This window comes from Felis catus, chromosome A1, assembly GCF_018350175.1.
Source record: "Felis catus isolate Fca126 chromosome A1, F.catus_Fca126_mat1.0, whole genome shotgun sequence".
Classification (NCBI taxonomy): Eukaryota; Metazoa; Chordata; class Mammalia; order Carnivora; family Felidae; genus Felis; species Felis catus.
In genome coordinates this window covers 166478395-166502870 of record NC_058368.1, presented here as the reverse complement: position 1 = coordinate 166502870, position 24476 = coordinate 166478395, and the positions used below count along the sequence as shown (strand labels likewise).

Sequence of the window (24476 nt, the reverse complement as noted above, 5' to 3'; positions counted from 1 at the left end):
TTCTCTACCAGTCCAATTTGACTTCAAGCACAATAGTGCATCAAATAATTCTTGATAAGGAAACCAATAAAATTATTTTCTCTAAAACCATCAAGGATTTTCTGGTATTTACTTTTAGTTCTCAATAGCATTTGAAAACAGCCATTTTTTAATTTCCTTAAATAATATTTATTTGTTCCACTCTGGAAATCTTTTTACCTCATAATTTATTACCATATTGTCAGATTTTACGCTGTTATTTTTTTTAAGTTAGCGATTTTATCTCTTTGTAGAGGGACCATCAACAAATATGCCATTCCCCAAGACAGAAGTCTCACCCTTTTCCACCACTGTCAATCATTACATCCTTTTGAAACTTACTTTCCTAAAATTTGACTTCCATGATATATTATCATTCTCATTTTCTATTTTTATCTTTTGGTCTGACTTGGCTTTTTTGTTGGCAAATTCATCATTCTTCACTCAGTGTTGTATTTTTTAGTTCATTATGATTTGTCTTAAATTATCTTTTCTTTTATTCTATTTGGCCTAAGATATTTCATCTAAGCTAATAGTCTCAGTCGTTACTTATATACAGATGGCTCAAAAGTGTCTCCAACTCATAGTTCATTGTTCTACTCCAGAACTGTGTCTCTAATAATCTCTTACATTTTTAGGTAATAAATGCAGCATATTTCGGAACGAACCCATGTCCCCCCAACCTTCTAAGACACCTTTTTCCTTTATTCCTAGAATAGTAATAAGAACGAATGTGTTATCCTGATAGTGAATAATCTAGAAGTTATCCTATGCCCTTTGTCCATTCCCAGTACTGATTCATTACTGCTCTGTAATTTACTTCTTAAATAGCTCTCACATCTTTGTTTTTCATCATCTCTATTTCCTTCTTCATAGTTCATGCTTTGAAATTCTCCTGCCTGGGTTAGTACAGTACATTCTTAACTCTATTCCCATAGACACTTTTGCCTTGCCAAAGAATATTCTCCACATTACAGAGTAACAATTTCAAAGCAAATTTGTTTATGTTACTGTTTTTCTGCTTAGCCCCCCTATTTATCTAACATGTATTTATTGAGTACCAAGTATGTGCGAGGCATTGCTCTATATACAAAGTACAGTTATAAGCAAATATATATGTATATATATATATATACACACACACACACACACACACACACACACATACATATAGGCATTTATGTGTGTGCGTATATATATACATATCAGTAGACATATATATGTATATATCAGTAGATATATATATATAGTGTATATATAGTATATATATAGTATATATATATATATAGTATACATATAGTATATATATTGTGTATATATATATATATAGTATATATATATATATATATATACACTATATATATATCAGTAGTAGTGGTTTTTACTAAAAAAAAAAAAGGCAACAAAAATAGATTTACTCTCTTTTGACAAACCTCACTGTGGATTGCAATTTATAAGCAAACTGATTTATTTTTATATTCATTAAATGAGTATGTATTTGGAGTTCAATAACAGGTGTTTTGTCCTCCTACCTCTCTGGCTGCTCCTGCTGAGTCAGGCTCCTTGCATCTTCTTCACTACCTAATTGCACTTTGTGTGATCACACCTAGTCCCATGGCTTGAAACACGATTTGCTTCTTACTGCCAAATATAGAGCTCTAATTGCAGCCTCATTCTTGAGTTCTGTACTCATATACGTTGCTTCACATTCAGCAATTCACCTTGCATGTCTACTGAGTATCCCAAAATGCATTTCCAATACAAAACTACTGAACCTTTCTCAGGCTGATTTTATTCCCATCTTAAGAAATTGTACAATTCACCTGATTGCTCTGGAAAAAGTTTTATAGTCATCCTTGCCTCCTCTCTCTCATAGCATGTATCTGATATATTAGTAAATCCTATGCACTTTGCTATCATAATATATCCTGGATACAGTCAACATTTACCTCCCCCATTGCTTCAACTTATGTCAGGTCAGTATCTTCTCCATCTGGATCATTGCATAGCCTCCTAACTTGTTTCACTATTTTCATTCTTGTGCTCCTATAATTGTTTATATATAAAGTATCAAAGTTCTTAAAAACATATCAGCAGGAACTGGTTTTTCCCTATCCTCAATCATTCAGTGGTTTCATACTTTATTTAGTTTAAAACAGTCTTCTTGAAAAACCTTACATGATCTGTCCCAACCTCTCCCATGTCCTGCTCTCTAAGACCTAATCTCCTACCATGCTCCTTCTCACTCCATTCATACTGCTTGGCTATTTTTTGTGCTTGGCTATTTTTTTGTTTGTTTTTTTTCCTGCCAAGGATTCCCCCATTTAGGATCTCACTTTCACTGCTCTTGCTGCCTGAGACACTTTTTGTTTGCTTCTCACTTTTGCATACATCTTCTCAAATTTTGCCTTAACAGAGAATCCCACAAAAATAAAATAGCTCTTCTTATTCTTTTCCTTCTATATATTGCTTCATTTTTCTTCAAAACATACATTGTTGCCTGAAATTTCATTTTATGTTTATTTGATAGTCTACATCTTCCTTTTAAGAATGTAGCCTCTATCAAGCTAAGAATGGAATAAATATATATACACACATATACATGTATATATGTACATATATACACATATATGTGTGTATACATACATATACACATGTATACACATATATATGTATATGTGTATATATGTGTGTGTATATACACACACATATATATGATTCAAGTCAGGAAACCAGGAAATTAGGAACTCGTGACAATCCTTTCACATCACCATCTCTGATGAAGTGCTGAAACTTTCCCATTTCCCTTAAGGAGAAATCTCTCCATATTTCCGTCCTATGTATGTATGTTTGTGTGTGTGTGTGTGTGTGTGTGTGTGTGTGTGTGTGTGTGAATTTTCCAGGCAGTGAGTGTGTATGTTTATTTTGAGTAAGACATAAGAAATATAAGTTAGGTTTTTTAAGACAAGAAACTCCCTGGATATGCAAACTTCTTACAACAATAGCTATTTATCATTAAATAAGAACTGGAAGTATTAACGTAAGATGCAAACAATATCGTTGTTACTAATATGAAATTATTAACATTTTTATAACACTTTGTGTTCTTTCCCAATAAATCACTTTTTCTTAATTTACCTCAATGTTATGGTCCATTCAATTCCAAATGTCTATTCAATGATCCAGAGATGTCAAAGACTTTAAGAAATGCTGCATTAATGAATCGTCTGGATCCATAAACCAAGTATTCCAACTTTATCCCAGTAGTTGGCATATACTCCGTTCTTGGAAAAAGCCAAGTGTATGATGATTGAGGAAGATAGACATCTACTTTTCCAGGCCCCAAAGCCATGTATACTTCTATCTAATAGTAGATAGATTTAATCTGACAATAAATGGTAGGTCACAACTGAATCATAGAGACTGTAGTAATATTTTATTCTTGTTCCATTACACATATTTTTTTTATTCACTTATTTATTTCGAGAGACAGCGAGCGAGCCAGAGTGAGAGAGTGAGCATAAGTGGGGGAGGAGCAGAGAGAGGAAGAGAGAGAATCTTAAGCAGGGTCTGCCCTATCAATACAGAGCATGATGCAAGGCTCAAACTCACAAACCTTGAGATCATGACCTAAGTCAGATTTGTCCCCAAATATACATTGGCAAACCAAGAATCGGACACTCAACTGACTGAGCTACCCAGGTGCCACAAAGCATGTTTTTAATATAAGTAAATATATTCCTAACAATTATTCTGACAAGGGTCAAAGCCTCTTTGAAAATACTTTAAATATCGTAATACTGCCCCCAACCTCTGTGAGAAAGAAGTTTGTTTTGTTTTTCAACAGGTAAAGGCACAGACGTCTCTCTGTAACATTAAGGAAAATGAGAACAAGAGGTCAATTAAAATATTGATGTGTATTTGGAGTCAGAGTCTCTTCCTTCCTTAAAGACAAAAACGGCCAGGGAAAATGTGCACCTGAGCTTCTTTGACAGCATGCTAGAATGTGTTTAAGTCATACCCATTTTTTAACTTCTAAACTGTTTTTGATTAAGTGGTTAGGCTTGAAATTCTTGAAATAAAGCATGTCTTCAGATCTTTCTATTCTTAAAGCTAACAAGTAAAATTGGCAGTAACTGGAGGGGACCTTGCAGCCCTATAAACCACTTAATATTTTTATGGGTTTTCTCTGTGTTAAGAAAAATGGTAAGCATGTTTAGCAAACAGAAAGAAGCTGCATCAGATTTTCTTTTTATTTTAGTGATGAGCCCACTTAGGAAAACAGTATAAAAGGGAATCTCTCAATTTATACATTAATATGGCTTTATTTATGCATAATTTATGACTTAACATCTCCCCTAAAATGCTTCCTAAGGCCAGAATCTTTTGCTTTCATTTTGGTGCCTTCCTGACTCTGCAAGGTCTGCTTTTGATTAGGTATACAAAGATAAAAGCATATTACCTTAATTGTCAGACACAAATGAAGAATGAAAGCAGGGATTTAGTTTCTTGTATTTTCCTTTCTAGAAGATTCAAGCAGCTGCTAATCATTATGTTTGAAACACAGAAAGAACAAGAACAAATGAAGAGAAAGAAAGAAAGAAAGAAAGAAAGAAAGAAAGAAAGAAAGAAAGAAAGAAAGAAAGAAAAGAGCGAGCCATAGGGCTAGCTCTGTTTCGTTCATTATGACTAGCCCTTGATTTGAATCTCATAGTTAATATAGATGTCAGGTAAAATCTATTGAGCTTCTTATATCTATTATATTATTAAGTATTCTTCTTCTATTGGCTAATTTAAAATTTCACTGAAATATCTACAAATGAGGCTATATATCTTGATGATAATTCTAAACTGTATTAGGCACCTAATTTGCTTACTATCACTTCTTGGTAAAATAGTAATTTTTTAATAGTGACTTTAATTTCAGAAATGCTCTTGTGGATTCTAAAATTTTAAAAGCAATGGCTACTAATAGCAGAATGGCTTTTGGATAAGTGGATAATTATCATCTTTCTAGGAACTAAATTAATTACCTGCCTCCCTTTCTTAGCGGAAAGCTTTGTACTTAGCACATTTCTTTAGATATTTTTTTGACAGAAGGGCTATGACTAAACAACTTAGGCTACTTGGAATCACTTATCATGGTGTAATAAAATAAAACCATTCAGTGATAGACTGAATCCCTTATGTTAAAATTACACAGAATCCTGACAGTACAAAAGGAAGAGAGTTTGAAAGGACACTGCTTACACCTCCTTCTGGATTCATTTTACTTCATTTGGTGGAAAAAATCATTTTAAAATTCATTCAAAATAGTATCAAAATTCAACTGTAAACAGGTAAGGATGAAGCAACATTGACATTCTGAAGAACAAAGATGTTAGTATCAGTGAACTATTCTCTGTGGCAGATTTCCTGGGCTTTCAAAAGTTTCACTGTCGTACATGAGGATCAGATGGAGGGATATTATAACACTTTGTAAGCATACTTTGAGTACCCATGTGATACACTTTCAGCAAATACACAAATATTTCCTTGAAATAATTTGATTTCAGGATTTCAGGATGAAATAATTCTTTTAAAATATAATCGTGGAATTGTAGAGTTGCTTCATTGTAAGACAGTGATTCTAGACTAAGCGAGGCTGTGAAGGAAGGGTACCTAAAGACTTCAAGAGAAGGGGAAAGATGGAGTCCTCATAAGCTTCGTAACAGGAGCTCCTGAATTTGACTTGTACATTTGTTTGTAGAGTATCTAGTGTGATGTGACTCCATCACTTTGATCAGCTTTGTGACCTTAAGGAAATTACTATGCTTTGTTACTCTCTTTTGTAAATGGAGGTAATCATGGTGCTAATTTAACAAAGTTGTAAGAACTAAATTAACGTGTGGGATTGGCTTAAAATTAAGCTTAATACATACTATCGACACTATGTTACTATCTTTTTTGAAATGTGTGTGTGTGTGTGTATGTGTGTGCGCGCACACACTCATATATATTTTAAGGCAAATCGGGCACTGGTAGCTTTTTTTTCTCTCCATTTCATTCAGTCTGTTTCTTGTCTAAGAAGGAATCCTTTATCTTTAAAAGCAAAACAACAACCACACACAGTATTTTTTCCAAAATGTTTAAGTGCAAGTGATGGGAGAATATGAACGAATATTTAGTGAGAGCCTCTATTGTCCAGGTGCTGAGTGTGTCTCATTTTGATATTGAAGTGCCATGAATCTACAGATATTCTTTTCTCCTTTGTTTGGATTAGCTCTCTTAGAGATAAGATTCACCTTCTGAAACTTTACTTCTCCATTGATCCGCTCTAAGTTGTTTCTCTATCTTCTTTCTTAAGCACACCTTTACATAGCTATAGCTAATAAGACTCATTTGTAAACAGCACTCCATGAATTTACTGCTTTCCATTTGAATTCCAAAAATATTTCCTTATGTGTTTACCAATTGTAAGTCTGGAAAATAAAGCTCATATTACGTTTTAAAATTGCTCTTTGGGGCGTCTGGGTGGCTCAGTCGGTTAAGCGTCTGACTTCGGCTCAGGTCATGATCTCACGGTCCGTGGGTTCGTGCCCCACATCAGGCTCTGTGCTGACAGCTCACAGCCTGGAGCCTGTTTCAGATTCTATGTCTCCCTCTTTCTCTGACCCTCCCCTGTTCATGCTTTCTCTCTCTCTGTCTCAAAAATAAATGTTTTAAAAAATTGCTCTTTTAAATGTGTTTTTTCTTCATTAAAATGTTTTCATTCTAATGTTGGCCTCAGGAGATATAACGTGATTTGCTCATCCAAATCCAAGGGAAAAAATAAGCCATATAGCTGTATGTCAGTTATGCTAAATTTTATAACTTAACCTGGAATCTCTTCACTGAAACCATGCCACAATTCAATTGATTCACACTTTTAAAAAATGACTCTAATGCTTAATTAACTGTGTGCAATGTATTACACTATTAAAATTAAGGTAATTGCAGATTAAATTAGGTAAAAAAATCCTTAAATTGCAATATAAAAAGCCAATTCATGGATGACACATAACAATGCCTTTAGCATAATATTGAAATTATATTTTAATTTTTTACCAAGAACTGATAATCTTATATTACATTTTAGAATTATGATCTACACAAGGATAAACATATTTGTAGATTGAGAAGGTAACATTTTATGAATAATCGTAACTCTTCTTTTTGTTAAAAATTATTGAAATAATATCCTATTGGACAACTATACTTGCAAAAGTTCCCAATGACAAAAATTGCTGCCTGTATACATTTTAGCACTCTTGAAATCCTTTGAAGTAGTGAGAATATTTTGAAATTCATGTTCAATTTCCAAAGTAAATGCATTAAAATATTAGGGCTACATTCATTTCAATTTTCCATCTTATTTGTTAATATGTTGTACTTAATTTTTACCACTTCTCTTAGGATAAAATAAGTAACTTGAGGTTTTACAAGGCTAATCCATTTAGGAAACTTTGAAATAAGACAAAATTCAGCTGATATTAAAATGAATATGATGAAAATAATGGTGAAAAAAACAATAAGAAAGGCAAAATCCAATCCATCGAAAATCTTGTATAATAGTTACAGTCTGGTCTTTATTCTAAGAACAATAGGAAGCCAATGGAAATACTTAAGCATGAGTTGTCTTATTCAGAATTGTTTTAAAATATCACTCTTATATGCAATGATTAATTAGAAGGATCCAAGAAGATATATAAGGATTGTCTTTAGATCTTTCTATTCTTAAAATGGATAAGAAAAATTGGCAATAACTGAAGGAGAGCATGCTACTATTAACATATATTCAAAATACTTATTGAGTGCTTCTGTGTTTCAAGTCTCATTCTAATCACTTGGAAGTGAGATGAATTTGACAAATGATATCCATACCCTTAAAGCTCAAATTCTAGTGCACCAAAGCAGTCAGTAATCAATTAAATAAGTCAATCAATTCTTACTTCTTTAAATGAAAAATTATATGTGATGGGATCAAGGGGAGTAGCTTGATATGAGGATACTTGGGGTGGTGAAGTCAGGAAAGACCTTTTTGAAGAGATTACTATTGATCTGAGATTCAAATTCCAAAAACTTGAAATGTTAAGAAGTATGGAGAATTTTCCAGAAATTTGGAATATCGAAAATATAGGTGTTGAGGAATACTCTGGCATATTGTTGTAAAAGAAGGACAATATGTCCGGATTTAAGTATATGAGAAGCATAGAGATATAAAAATGGGGGTTGATGAGCAAAAGCCAAATTATCTGATTTCCTAAATAGATCATTTAAGTTCCTACAGGCTATGATCCTTGGAGTCTTAATTTTAGTCTAGAAAGGGAAGGCACTAAAGGAGATATAATGTTTAATGTGTTTTTAAAAGGCCACTCAGGCCAATCAATGGAAAATGAAAACCTGGGGAAATGTGTAGTATTATAGGCAAAGAATAATGAGATTGCAGAAATGAGTTAAAGCTTTTTAAGCAGCATAGGTAAGATAAGACAATAGCTTAGAAAAGTTCATAGTATTAGAGAAAATGAGATTTTCTATTTCTTTTTGGAATAAGGATCAATAGGATTTGCTGATGCAGTGATTAAATACATCAGAGAGATTAATTTGATTACACATGGTGGCATTTTTGTGAGATTTTCTTAAATAACTAAGGAGTTAGTATGCTATTTACTAACACAAGAAACACGATAGTAGAAATGCGATGAAAGTTTTAAATTCGAGAGGAGATTGCACATAGGGAGTTAGCTGAACTCTAGTTATAGGTACCCATTTGGAAATCTTTGGCATATAGTTGGTCATTTTGAGCATTTTAGAAAAGATTGCAAATGGAAAGAAAATTAGATAGGCTCAAACTCTAAAGTACTCTGAAGTATCAAGCACGTAGAGAACGTGGAGACAAGGAAAGGCCTGAGATTCTTTGGGCAGAAGAGTGAGTAGAAGGTATTCCAGAATAAATAGTGTGGTGTTATTGACAACGCTTCCTCATGTTATTGAATGGTCAAGCAAAAGAAGGCAGAGCCTTAGTATGAAGATCAGCTTTTAATAGGAGGCAACTGTCCCAACTGACTCTGATGGGAAGAAAGATTTCCAAATGCAGTTCAATTTATTAGATGCTTTAGAAAGAAGATTAAGTAGTTCCTGTCAAGTATGTTTCATGTTCTCAAGGAATGAGGTCAAGTTATGAGAGTAAATTGGAAATATATGGTTAGAGAATGTAGGGAAAAGGTTTGACATACTTTTGGAGAAATAAAGAGAAAGCTCATTTGAGAAAATAACTGAATTTTCAGAATTCATTTGAGAACAGTTAAGTTTAATAATCATGACTTTAAATAGAAGTAGGGATTTTCATGTTTTTTTATCCAAACTATGAGCAGTCATAAAAATGCCATTTAAATTCATTAATTCAGGGTAGGATAAAACTTCAGTGTTTAAAGGACATTTGAAATTGCTAACAGTATTTGGCCATTTAATATAAATTTAAGTTAAATTCAGACAATATGTTGATAGGAGAATTTACTGTATTTTATTTTTAAAATTTTTTGGTGTTTATTTTTATTTTTTTTTTTGAGGGAGAGAGAAAGAGAGAGAGAAAGAGAGAGAGAGAGAGAGAGAGAGAGAGAGAGAGCGCGCGCGCAAGTGGGGGAGGGCCAAAGAGAGGGAGACACAGAGCGTGGAGCTGGGCTCGAACTCACGAACCATGAGACCATGACCTAAGCTGAAGTCAGATGCTTAAAAAGAGTGAGCCACCCAGGTGCCTCCATATAACTTTTTAAATTGACATTTTTGAGATAATTCTAAATTCACATCCAGTTGTAAGAAAGAATACAGAGAGCTTTGTATACTTTACCCATTTTCCTGTCAATGGTAATACTGTAAAACTATAATGTCACAACCTATTTGAATTCACCAGTTTTACCTGTCGTCTTTTGTTGTGTCAATTTGTATATCTGTTCCGCTTTCTACAACTTTATTACACATGTAGGTTTGTGTATCCTCCATTATAGTGGAGAGACTGGTAGTTCATCACCACATGGCTCACTCATGTTGCATTTTATAACCGCACGCATTTCACTCCACCACCACCTTCCCCTAGCCCTAACCTCTGGGAACCACTAATATGCTCTAAAATTGTCTTTTCAAATGGATTATAGAATAATATATAAAATTAATAAACCCCTAACCACCAAAAACAGAAAGGACCCAAATAAATCACAAATGAGAGAGGGGAAATAACAACTAACACCACAGAAATACAAATGTTTATAAGATAATATTAAGAAAAATAGTATGTCAACAAACTGGAAAATCTGGAAGAAATGGATAAATCCCTAGAAACATATAAACTACCAAAACTGAAACAGGAAGATACAGAAAATCAACAGAAAGATTACCAGCAAAGAAATTGATTCAATAATCAAAAATCTCCCAACAAACAAAAAAGTCCAGGGCCAGATGGTTTCCCAGGAGAATTCTACCAATACTTAAAGAGGACTTAATAACTATTCTTCTCAAACTATTTCAAAAAATACAAATGCAAAAAAAAAAACTTCCAAACTCATTTTATGAGGCCAGCATTATCCTGATTCCAAAACCAGACAAAGACTTCACTAACAAAGAGAATTACAGGCCAATATCCCTGATGAACATGGATGCAAAAATTCTCAACAAAATACTAGCAAATTGATTGCAATAGTACATTAAAGAATCATTTGCCATTATCAACTGAGATTTTTTCTTGGGTTTCAAGGGTGGTTCAATAATCACAGATTAATCAACATAATACACCACATTAATAAAAGAAAGGCTGAGAACCATATGATCCTCTCAATAGGTGCAGAAAAAGCATTTGGCAAAGTACAACATCCATTCATAATAAAACTTCTCAACAAAGTAGGTATAGATGAAACATTCCTAAACATCACAGAGGCCATATATGAAAATCCCACAGCTAATATCATCTTCAATGGGGAAAAACTGAGAGCTTTTCCTCTACAGTCAAGAATAAGACAGGGATGTCCATTCTCACCATTGTTATTTAACATAGTCCTGGAAGTCCTAGCCTCAGCAATCAGACACCAAAGAGAAATAGAAGGTATCCAAATCTGCAAGGAATAATTCAAACTTTCACTTTTCACAGATGACCTGATGCTCTATGTGGAAAATCCAAAAGACTCCACCAAAAAAATTGCTAGAACTGATACATGAATTCAGGATACAAAGTGATACATGAAGTTTCAGGATACAAAATCACTGTACAGGAATCTCTTGCATTTCTATATACCAATAATGAAGTAGCAGAAAGAGAAATCAAGAAATCAACCCCATTTACAATTATACCAAAAACCATAAGATACCTGGGAATAAACCCAACCGAAGAGGTAAAAGATCTGTACTCTGAAAACTATTGAACACTAAGGAGAGGAATTGAGGAGTACACAAAAAAATGGAAAAACATTTCATACTCATGCATTGGAAGAATAAATGTTGTTAAAATGTCTATACTACCCAAAGCAATATCCACATTCAATGCAATCCCTATCAAAATACAACCAGCATTTTTCACAGAGCAAGAACAAACAATTCTAAAATTTGTATAGAACCACAAAGAAAGACCCCAAATAGGCAAAGCAATCTTGAAAAAGAAAAGCAAAGGTGGAAGCATCACAATTCTAATTTCAAGATGTATTACAAAGCTGTAGTCATCAAGACAGTATGGGACTGGTACAAAAACAGACACTCAGATCAAAGGAACAGAATAGAGAACCCAGAAATGGACCCATAAACGTATGGCCAACTAGTCTTTGACAAAGCAGGAAAGAATATCCAATGGAATAAGGACGGTCTTTTCAGCAAGTGGTGCTGGGAAAACTGGACAGCGACATGCAGAAAAATGAACCTGGACCACTTTCTTACACCATACACAAAAATAAACTCAAAATGGAAGAAAGCCCTAAATGTGAGACAGGAAACCATCAAAACCCTTAAAAAGAACACAGGCAGTAACCTCTTTGACATCATCACAGCAATTTCTCACTTCCCTTCCTGAGGCAAGAGAAACAAAGCAAAATGAACTATTGGGACTTCATGACAATATAAGGTTTCTGCACAGAAAAGGAAACAAACAACAAATCTAAAAGGCAATTGATAGAATGGGAGAAGATATTTTCAAATGACATATCAGATAAAGGGTTAGTATCCAAACCATACAAAGAATTTATCAAATTCAATACCCAAAAAACACATCATCCAATGAAGAAATGGGCAGAAGACATGAAAAGACATTTATCCAAAGTCGACATCCAGGTGGCCAACCGACACATGAAAAAGTGCTCAACATCACTCATCATCAGGGAAATCCAAATCAAAACCACAATGAGGTATCACCTCACACCTGTCAGAATGGCCAAAATGAACCACACATGGATAAAGAGGTGTGTGTGTGTGTGTGTGTGTGTGTGTGTGTGTGTGTGTGTGAATGTGTATATATATGCACATACATATATATACATACATACAATGGAATATTAGTCATAAAAAGAATGAAATCTTGCCATTTGCAGTGACATGAATGGAACTGGAGAGTATAATGCTCAGTGAAGCATGTCAGAGAAAAACAAATACCGTCTGATTTCACTCACATCTGGAATTTAAGAAACAAAACAGATGAACATAGGGGGTAAAATAAGGGAAACCAGAAAACAGACTCTTAACTATAGAGAACAAACTGAGGGGTTCCTGGAGAGGAGATGGGCAGGAGGATGGGTTAAATGGTTGATGGGTATTAAGCAGGGCACTTGTTGTGATGAGCAATGGGTGCTGTATACAAGTGATGAAATACTAATTTCTACACCTGAAACTAAGAGAAAAATAAAAAGATTAAGGACTATTATTAGTTCTGTGAACAAAGAATGTATATCTTATTTCTAAATTTTGTAGCTCTTGTAAGTGCTTTGTCACGAGGCAAATTGTGTGTATAAAACTGAAATGCTTTTCTTAATCTTATCAGGTATTTAATTTTTGTGTGTGTGTGTGATTTTTATGTATTTTTGTGTGAGAGACAGAGAGCAGGAGGGGCAAAGAGGGAGCCAAAAATTCAGAGCAGCCTCCAGGTTCTGAGCTATCAGCACAGAGCCAGATGCGGGGCTTCAACTCAGGAACTGTGAAATCATGACCTGAGCCCAAGTCAGATGCTTAATAGACTGAGCAACCCAGGCGCCCCTCTCATCAGGTATTTTAAAGATTCAACTGTATTTTAAAATTCTAATTTTTACACAATTATTAACCTCTTGACATCCTTTAGTACTTTGTGCATTTTTTTTTCTTTTTGGCTCTTACTTTTTTGGTGCAGTTACTTGCTTGTACAGTAAAAGGATAGAATATTACCTTGGAAAGAATGAATAAATGACTAAGTGAATGTGAATTATCTGTATCTATAATTTAAGGATTCTTGGTAAAGTACAGCTCCATCAGAAATTCCATTTGTGTTTTCTTCATAGAAATTTGTATTTTTTTAAGTTAAAGATATACTATAAGAAGAGAATAATATAGTATGTAAATCTTTGGATTTTTTTTTTCATTTGGCATAATTTCCCAGAGATTCATCTTCATGGTTGTTTGTATATCTATAATCTGTTTCCTTTTTAGCAGAGTTCTATTTAATAATCTGGATGAACCAGTTTAACCATTCACTATCATTCATTATTCATTCTTTATATACAATAATTTCACTGGCAAATAATCTAAGTCATTTTTCCTTCTCTTTTATTATACTAATTACTTATTTTCAACGCTTAATGCTTTGGCCTGGACCTTTGGGATAATATTAATTAGAAAGGTTGAAAGCAAGCATTCTTGTTTTGCTCTCCTGAGAGGAAGAATTTCAGTAATTTGCCATTGAGCATGATATTTGTCTAAGTTTTTGGCAGATGCTATTTTTTAGAGTAGGGAAGTCCTTTTCCCCCATATTAATATAAAAAGTTTTTGTGTTTTAAACATGATTGCATGTTAAGATTTAATAGTTTTCTTCACTTTTGGGGTTATGTAATTTTTCTTTCTTTGATTAATATGTTAAATTATACTGATTTCCTATCACTGTAGCATTCTTGGAGTAACTGTCACTTAGTCATGATACAGTATACTTTTGATAATTCACCTGTTTGATGTGCTATCTTGTGAAGGGATTTTTTTTGTCATTTATAAAGTCCTTGTTGTGGTTATTATGAAGGATACAGGGTCTCCTTTAAGGAGTTGGAAAATATTCTTTCTCTATTCTCTAGAGGACTTTATATAAGATTGGTCATGTTTCCTCCTTCTAGGTTTGGAAGATTCACCTGCAAAATGATTTAAGTCTGGACTTTTCTTTCTGAAAAAGTTTTAATAATGGATTAAATTTTTAGAAACATATGGCAGTATTTAGATCTTTTATTTTTCTTTGTGCTGTAAATATTATATTTGTTAATTGTACACATATTGAAAAATACAATGCATTATTATTTGGGGTAATTACAATGAGTAGGCATTTATATTTCTCACATTTCTACTCCTTTCATTGTCCATCATTTCTACTTGCATTTCACAAGGGTCATTTTCGCCTTTGGAGTTCAATATAAATTTCAGAATTTGTTATGCCTTTGCTTCCTATCAAAAAAATGTAACTGGTTGGATTATTTTTTTTTGGAGCTGTGCTTCCTCTATAGAGTATAACTGATTTACTATTCCATGAACTATTTATGTCTCCTTTAGTTATTCTCAATAATTTTAGTTTTTACTATATATCTTTTGTATACCATTTACAGATTTTATGCTATTGATGTTGTGGTATAGGGAAATATTTTAAAAATCTGATCCTCATGGTTTGGCTACTGTACAGGTATGCCAAGTACTGGACTCTAACCTTGTATATAATCTGTTTACTTGATAAATTCTTGTACGCATTTCAGTAATTTTCTTGTATATATTTTTAGCTTTTTTTTTGCACATAGGTACATGTGATCTACAACAGAAGCAGACAATTCACTCATCCAACGTTGTGTCTCATAGGTCCCTCACCCAGCTCCACAAGATTATAAACTAGATTTTTTTTCTTTCCGTTTATTGGAGTTCAAGCTTTAGCAAGTATTTTGGCACTCCATAACTATGGGTTCACTGATCCCAGCATTTGCTGACACTTTACTCACTATCTAACACCTTCCCTAGAGCCGGTGTTACATAAGATTTTGTTAACAATTTTCACCTAGGTACCAATTTCTGTATTAGTCATCTAGTATCACACCGATGCTATATAGCACACACCACCAAAATCTCAGTGACATACCTTAATCGGCATTCCTTCAGGGGTTTTGGTTTCTGTATTGATGGTAGAATTGGTTAGGTGAGTTTGATATACTCAAAATCTATCAAACTCAGGTCAGGGATATTGGCTACCTCAAATATGTTCTTTCTTGAACAGTGTCAAAAACTCCCAACAGGGACACTAGAAATATACAGCATCTTCTACATGATAAATTTGGAACTGTTTCACTGTCACTTCTGCTCAAATCTCATAGACCAAAGCAAGTCATATGGTTAAGAATAACAGCAAAAGGGTTGTGAAGTATATACTCCCTTCTAATCTATATAGTGTTGGAGAACAAGAGACCAGAGGCATCGTAAGAATGTCCTAAAGGAAAGAGACAGAACAGGACGAAACTGAAAGCAGTTTCATTCCCAGGACGGAAGGCCACCGGGACTGCTCATTCTCTCCAGAAGGACATCATATGGGTGCCAGGCCTGGGATAAGAATGTTTTGTCTGGTGCCAGATGTACTCATGGCCCAGTATGGAATACACTGCAGGTGCACGACCTGTCAAGATTCCAAATACTCTGTTGTATGTGCTTGCTGTTATCAGACAATTTGCAAAAATAAAACAGGCTTGAGCCAGGAGACTGATGCTTCGGCTCCTGGAGAGTCTTAGCCCCCGGCTTTCCAATTCTCTTGTCACCGTACCTTTAAGACCTGTCTCTCTACAATATAGCTTTAGGATTTGGAAAAGGTCTTCATAAGACGAACTGTATGTTTGAGATTGGAAAGTTTTTAACTACATTACTCAAGTCCTGCAAAACCACCAATATCTTGGCTGTTGTCATTTCATATTGGTAGTGGCAACTCTTAATGGGAAAAATAGAGACTCTTCATCTCCTGCCTATACCTAGAATTGGTAGATACTCCTTGAGAAAAATCAGCTACAGAAAGTCTGCTGCACAGTTCTCCTGTCTCTAGAATCTTCCAGGTCCCATTGCTTCTCAGCCTGTTGGCTAAAATCAAGTGGAGAATCTTCTAAGTTCCATTGCCTTAGTAGCTCAGTGATGTCTTTTAATAATTTGTTTCTTAATCCACTTTTTGTTTGTTTTAGGCAACAGCTACTCCCTCCTTTCTGTAAGTAGGACTTTCCCTATTTTTTTTGAAATAAATAGAATATTAGTGTTATTTTTGAAAGCATCTTAGAAATCTGGCTTTTTTTTGGGGGGGGTTGTTTGTTTGGTTTTTACTCCACAGATATTATCACTATTTTGAAGTTTGCTGGGTCATTTCCATTCTTGTTACTACTGAGAGACAATTTCCCACAGCATCTATGAATATCTTATATAAGCTTCCATATTATCTTTTCAAAGATATTTCTGCAATGAACAGCTTTAGAAGACAGAATCTCCCTCTGGGGCATTCATTTGTTGTCTATTAATAAAAAAACATCTCTTTCCAGGAGAAATTTGGGGCAGGTTTACTAGTTTCCTAAGATCTGGTTTCCTAAACTGTGAGGGAGGTGCATTATGTACATAGTATTTACCTCCATGAGAAGTGTTGGGCCAGAGGAATGAAGATGAATTGATTTTCAAGCTATCTACTATGCCATGAGTAATAAAGTCTTTTGTCTTAGATCCTGTGTGTTGTGTCTTCTACTAGCGTGCATGAAAGTGACATGATAAATTGTTACCTTGCAAGAAGAGTAATTTTTCAGACCTCTCACTGTTCTTAATTTCAGTTTTATACTTATGGACATGTGTCCACTTGTTTCACATCTTAAAATTGAACTTTTTTTAATGTTTATTTTTGAGATAGACAGAGCATGAGCGGGGAGGGGCAGCATGGGAGGGAGACACAGAATCCAAAGCAGGCTCTGGGCTCTGAGCTGTCAGCACAGAGCGCAACGTGGGGCTCGAACACATGAACCGTGAGATCATGACCTGAGCCAAAGTTGGACGCTTGACTGAGTCACCCAAGCACCCCACATATCTTAAAATTTAAATAAGAGATCATTTATTGATAATATTGTCAATTTTACATATATCTAGTTATAGCTTTTTGTCGGTTATAAGAAATTGTTCTTGATTACCCTGATTAAAAAGTGAATTTTAGCAACTTTTCGTATATTTGCTTTTAGATCTCCTCATCCTTAAATTGCCTGTTTATATATATTGTCCATTTTCTTTCATCTTAAGATTTTTAAAATTTGTGAGTTAGTTTTTTGTCCATAGTGTTGAAAACTGCAAAATATTTCTTTGTTAGTAACATGTTTTATACATATTCTCTTCCAGCCAATATCTTGCATTTAACTCTTTGTGATTTTAAGAAATATGTATATTGGATTTATCAATTGATTTATATATCAAATTATGAACTTAATAAGTTATTTATCCATTTTTTTTCAACGTTTATTTATTTTTGGGACAGAGAGAGACAGAGCATGAACGGGGGAGGGGCAGAGAGAGAGGGAGACACAGAATCGGAGACAGGCTCCAGGCTCTGAGCCATCAGCCCAGAGCCCGATGCGGGGCTGGAACTCAACGGACTGCGAGATCGTGACCTGGCTGAAGTCGGACGCTTAACCGACTGCGCCACCCAGGCGCCCCTATTTATCCATTTTTAAATTATGTCAACATATACCTCTATTTTGTGGTTTGTGCCTTTTGTATATTATTTAAGCAACTCCTAATCATTTAATATTTTATTCTATATTTTACTTTTAAAATATTGAATATTTGATTATTGAACTAAGAATTTTAAAAATACAATTTGTTTTATATCATTTCTTTCCATATTGGCAGCAATTGTGTAACTTCCATTTTTCCAGCTGCTGCTACTATGTGCTCAATTTCTTTAGTTTTTTAATGGAATTTGGGCTTTAGGACAGTTTTATTTTGTAGCAAAACTGAGAGGAAGGTCCAAAGATTTCCCATATGCCCTCTGCCCTTCCACACAAGCAGGTCCCCTATTATCCACACCTGCCCCCAGAGCAGTATATTAGTTACAGTTTATGAACTGACATGGACACAATGTTATCAGTACTAGGTTTCTGCATTCTGTTATCTTTCAGGGTTCTCTATCCTATTCATACAGTCTACCTGTGCCAATATACAACCTCTTTATTTCTAGGACTGTAAAATACGGGTTATCACCTTATACATTCCTATGGGTAAATATGTTTTACTCTGTTATCTTGATAATTTAGTTATCCATGGCTCTGTTTTTTCCATTTTGATTTTTATTATCCTCATGCCAAGTTACCAAAAATGATAAGAATTTTAAATAGAAACGTGTATGCACACATATATGTGTATATATGTATATCCATATGTATTATAGAAATAAGCTATCGTTAATACAGGTTTTCTTCTAGCTTTGCACATGGTATATTGCCATTTTATTGTTTTTTTTTCTTTTAACGTTTAATTATTTTTGAGACAGAGAGAGACAGAGCATGAACGGGGGAGGGTCAGAGAGAGAGGGACACACAGAATCTGAAACAGGCTCCAGGCTCTGAGCTGTCAGCACAGAGCCCGACGCTGGGCTCAAACTCAGGGACCGCGAGATCATGACCTGAGCCGACATCGGATGCTCAACCGACTGAGCCACCCAGGGGCCCCTTTATTAAGTATTTAAACACTTTCTTTTAATGATTAAAAAATTCTTAACAGTGATTACCTTACACTGCTGGCAAACCATGAAGGATGTTGATAATGGTTCATTTCTTAAGTATAGCATCAGTTTTCATATGCTTTGAAACTTACATGTATCATTTATGCCTTCTTTCATCTAAAAAAACATACACAAATATGTAACATGATTGAGAATGGCAGATGATGTGAGAATCTAATTTTTGTAATACACATTAATCACTTGAATCGTTTTATCTTTTACAATGGGCATGTGGTATGTTTGCATTTGGAAAAAGTAAGACTTAAGAGAGAAAGTCATTTCAGTAAATTTCCAACTTTTCCATAAAATTCTTATTCATCTTTTATTTAGTTCAGAACCTTTTTACTTTGTAATGCCAAGAGAATATTTTAAGTCAATTTCTTATTTGCTTATTACTACTATACAATTATACTTTTAATTTTGCATTTTAATTTTGCTAGTTGTACATGAAGAGCAATAGCTAAACGCTAATTTTTTCTAATACATAGAAAGTCTGAAATTTTACGTAGACAATCACATCACTGCAAGTAAAGGCAAATTTATTCCTTCCTTTTATTTACTCATATAATCTAGTCATTAGTTAGGAATTGAAATGTAATTTTTGTTCTAGTAGGCTTGAAAATCTTTTTCTTCACAATGTCAAATGGAATGCCAAATTACATCTTAAAGAAATAGGTTTTATGTAGGCCTATTTTTGTCAATAGACTTGACTGGAAAAGAAATCCAGGTTTTCTGCCCATACTGCATTCTCAGGCTATTATTTCATGTTCAGGGATTTATTACTGCTGATGAAAAATCTTGTGCCAATTTCATTGCTTCTCCTTTTGTAGAAATTTTTCTTTCCAGTAATGTTTAGAATGTGCTTTTTGACTTTTACATTCTGTCATTTCATCATGAGTTGAAGATCTATTGTGTTTCTTATCTAAAAACTCCTGTCTTTCTTCAACCCTCCAACTTGTTCAGCCATTATCTCATTTGATATTTTCCCAACTTTCTCGTTTCATGTAGACACTCTTAGCAGATGTGCAAAGGCCTTTCTCATTTTGTATTTTGTATTTTTTAACCCCTCTTTCATGCTTTCTATCATTTTTTCTATATTTGCATTCTGGGTTTCCCTTAAATCACCTTCCATATTTCAATCTTCCAGAGCCTAATCTGCTATTCAATCTGTCATAGGAGTTATTAATTTGAAGTTATGTTGGTTTTTAGGAGTTCTGTTTTTTTTAATATCCCCATTTGTTTTACTGTTCCCCCCAAGTCCCTAACTCAGCTTTTATGCATGTAATTATTTTACAACTACTTATTTCAGGGGTTCCTGAGTGGCTCAGTGGTTAGGCATCTGACTTCGGCTCTGATCATGATCTCACAGTATGTGGGTTCGAGCCTCGTGTCAAGCTCTTGGCTGACAGCATGGAGTCTGGAGCCTGCTTGGGGTTCTGTGTCTTCCTCTCTCTCTCTCCCCTTCCCTCCCTCACGCTCTGTCTCTCTCTTTCTTTCAAAAATAATTAAACACTTCAGAATTTGTTTTAAATCCTACTTGTTTCATATTATTTTCCAGGTAACTGTCCTCTTTTCAGAGGTTCTTTGGGTTTATCAGATGTATGGACTCATCATATAGGATTTTTCTCCTTATTTTATAAATTTCTTAATTATGGTATCAACTTCAGTGGGGATCCCTTTGTGGTTATGAAACTAATACTGCTATTGCAGTGTTTATTTCTTTGTGAACTTGATGAACGTACATAATTGTTCAATTCATGTTTATTTTATGGATTTAGGTTTTTCTTACTTTTCAGGTATTTGGAGTTCACAAGCCACAACCTGAAGTGGCCCAGTCATGCTATTTCAAATTTTCAAAGATAGGCTTTTTTCCACCTCCTTTCCCATTGATTATCAAGTATTCATTTGGTTCTGAGCTTTATAGAAGGTAGATAATTCCAAGCTCCTCATCAGACCCAAGTTGTGTTTTCTACCCTACCCAGCTTCTCAGAACCCCAGGCTCAGCTATTAGGACCAACATCTGAGACTAGAATACCAGTGGACTGTTCCTTATCAGTTTGTACTTAATTCTCTTTTTAATTTCTCAGGAGTTGTTTATTGCCAAGTCCTGCTGTATATTTAAAAAACAAGTTTAGGAGTGCTGGTGTGAAGTAGGGGAGTAGAAGGAAGACAAATTCATTGCAGTTTAGTTTTAATTAGGAGAAGCCTCCAAAAGTGATTTTTATATCAATATATAAGCCTCTCATTTACATAAACAAAGCTCTTAACAACATTAGTGATTTTGAGTATCTTAATAGTTCACCAGATTAAAATACTTTGAGAACAGAAACCAAGGTGCATTTAAATTTGTACCCTAATTTTTTTTTTTAAATGTTTGAGAGAGAGAGAGAGAGAGAGACAGAGCCCGAGCGGGGAAGGGGCAGAGAGAGAGAGAGAGGGAGACACAGAATCCGATGCAGGCTCCAGGCTCTGAGCTGTTAGCACACAGCCTGACGCGGGCTCAAATCCATGAGCTGTGAGATCATGGCCCAAGCTGAAGTCAGACGCTTAACTGACTGAGCCACCCAGGTGCCCCAATTTTGTACCCTATTTTAAAGCTATGTATGGCTAAATAGTATTTATTTTTGTATAAAATACATGTAGATTTGTCATGTGAAATATAAAATTCCCTAATATTCTTTCAACTTTTTTATTAACATTTTTGAGAGAGAGAGAGAGAGAGCGCGCGCGCGCGCGCGCGCTAGAGTGCGCACAGGTGGAGAAGGGGCAGAGAGAGGGGAAAACACAGTATCTCAAGCAGGCTGCAGGCTCTTAGCTGTCAGCACAGAGCCTGACACAGGGCTCGAACCACAAACTGAGATCATGACCCGAGCCAAAGTACGATTTTCAACGGACTGAGCCACCCCAGCACCCCAAAATTCCCTAATATTCTTATAGGTTTTTTTCTTCTGTGTCTATCATAAGCTCCTCCTTAATCAAAAGGACTTGAGATACTTTAAAATAAAAACATACATTGATTATTTGCAAATGTTGAATATGGTTTTCTTCATGTAACTGAGTAAAATCTTTAAGATATTTAAGTTGGCAATGCATCAAGGTAAACAGTAACTTTCAGTAAACTGGTAAAACTCTTCTGGCTACTAAAGAAACAGATTTCCATTTATTAGAAAGAAATTCTAACTGACCAATTTTAAAGCGACGAGTTTTTAAGAAAATACTTAATTCCTTCTAAGTGATAGAGACTGTGGCGTATTTTCAGGAGAGATTGAGGGAAATTGTGTTCATTGAAATGTTTTTCATTCTATTTCTTACATATCCTAAAAGGTACATGCTCCTTGCCTGAATTGCAATCAGTAATTCATAAGACACCAGTGCATTTCCTTACGGAGGTAACTATACACAAAAAATAATAATTTCTCATTTTAAAAGAGTCTGACCTTTTATTAAATCTGTAAAGGAAAAAGGGAGTTAAAAACTCTCTGGCAAATTTCACAGGCCTCAATTAAGAAAGGCTGTAATTATTATTACAGAACAAACTGAGTCAATTAGGCTTCTAGAACTTGTACTGCACCATCCTTAGCAGGCCTCTCAGCCTAGTGTTGAAGTCCGGAGCCGAGGCTCTCCATAATACTCTCAGCATTTGATTCAGTTTACAAAGAGAAATGAATTATAGCCGTCTCCTAGAGAGTGAAATTGCATTGTAACATGCTGAAGTACTCTGTGACTAGAAGGAAAATGGGAGGGGAAAAAAAAAAAGAAAAAAACCTCAGACCTCTTAATATCTTCTGCCATCTTCATAAATGTACTGATGAAAAGGAACTAAAGAGATTAAAAAAAAATCCTAATTATAAAAATATAGCCCTATTTGTGCTGGAAACCCAATCTTAAGAAAAAATTACTACCGTGTATTTTATACAAGTTGTGCTATGTACTTCCCCATAACCGAAGCACACACATTTAAAAAAATAATAAGGAAGAATATTGTGTATTTGAGAACAGTATTATTTTTTCACACTGGTTAAGATGTGGTATTAAAATAATTTGATTGTTTATATAGGCTCCCCATGAAATCCACTCTAACTTCTCTATTTTTCTCAACTGGCATAATATAGGTTATGATCAACAATTTATTTCATGTTTTAATGTTTAATGGAAAAAAACTGCTGCTAATTTTTACTACCATTGGTAGCTAGTTAAAAACAGCTGTCTTCAATCAAAATCAAGTTATTTATTAAAGCAGTGGTTCTCAGAAATTCGCATCACCTGGTGGGCTTGTTAAGTCAGACATTGTGGGACCCCAGCCCCAGTTTCTGATTTAGTAGATCTTCGTTGGAGCCAAAGAATTTGCATTCTTTACAAGTTCCCTCTTGGTAATCTTGCTGTTGATCTTGGCATAATTATTAGAGAAACACTACTCTGAAAAATAATTTTTCTCATACTTAAGTCTGAAAAAAAAATACCTTAGAAAACTTTGAAATCTACATATCCCTGGGTCAGCCATCTTGACATCCGAATTCAATAGGATCCTGTATAGTTAGACTTACAGTTTAAGTCCCTCTAAGTACTGAAGGGCCAACTAGTATGTATATCCATTCAGTCATTTATTGAGCAAACATTTATCTATTTTCAAGCATGTACCAATGACCTTCCAGGCCCCAGGGATAACAGTGATTAGGTTAGACATGATCTTTTATATTCTAACATATTAGGGTATGGTGGACAAGGACACAATTATACATTGCTCCTAATGAAAAATGTTATTAACTCCACATGTCCCTAAAATATCCATCTGTAAACTAGAATATAATGTAACAGGTAAATTGTATATCTATAGACACTGATGTGGACAGATCAGGGCTTACTGTTTTGTGGAAAAAAAGTTCCCTATCAGCACAAAAACAATGATATGGTATGTGTACAATCACAAAGTGAAACTAAAATTAGGTATTTCTATTAATACTCATATACATAAAAAGAGTATGCAAGACTTATCAAATGGTAACAAGGGTGGGAACCAGTATTAGGAATATTGGTTTTTTTATTTTAAGAAAGATATTCACGTATTTTTATGAAATTAACAATGTTACAAAGTAGTGGATGAGAAAACAGAAAATTGAACAGAGCACTCTTCCTCATAAAAAAATAAAAATGACAGAATAGAACTAAATCTCAACCACATTAGTCATCAAGGAAATGCATATTAAAATATCCACAAGATACTCTTTAAACATAAATGCAAGGGGAGGAGAAAGTACAAGCTGCACCTGCCCGATTAGGAAATGACCACACAGGAAATGTCAGACCCGGATTTGCAGCCACATCTTAAACAGTCCTCTGTACTCACTACACACAGACTAACAGAAACAAGTTAAACACGTTTACATCACGTTCAGAGTCTGCATCCTGCTTCGTAAAGCATATTCCAAGCGATGTTCATACAGTCTCAACTCACGCTTTACAATTTCCAGTACCTACTTCCTTCTTTTGA

The 24476-nt window shown here is 34.5% G+C and overlaps 1 long non-coding RNA gene across 2 annotated transcripts in view; it reads right to left on the bottom strand.

Moving 5' to 3' along the window:
- LOC123379276 overlaps positions 1 to 24476 on the bottom strand; it is a 438377-nt gene that overhangs the window by 413280 nt on the left and 621 nt on the right. The window lies entirely within an intron of this gene.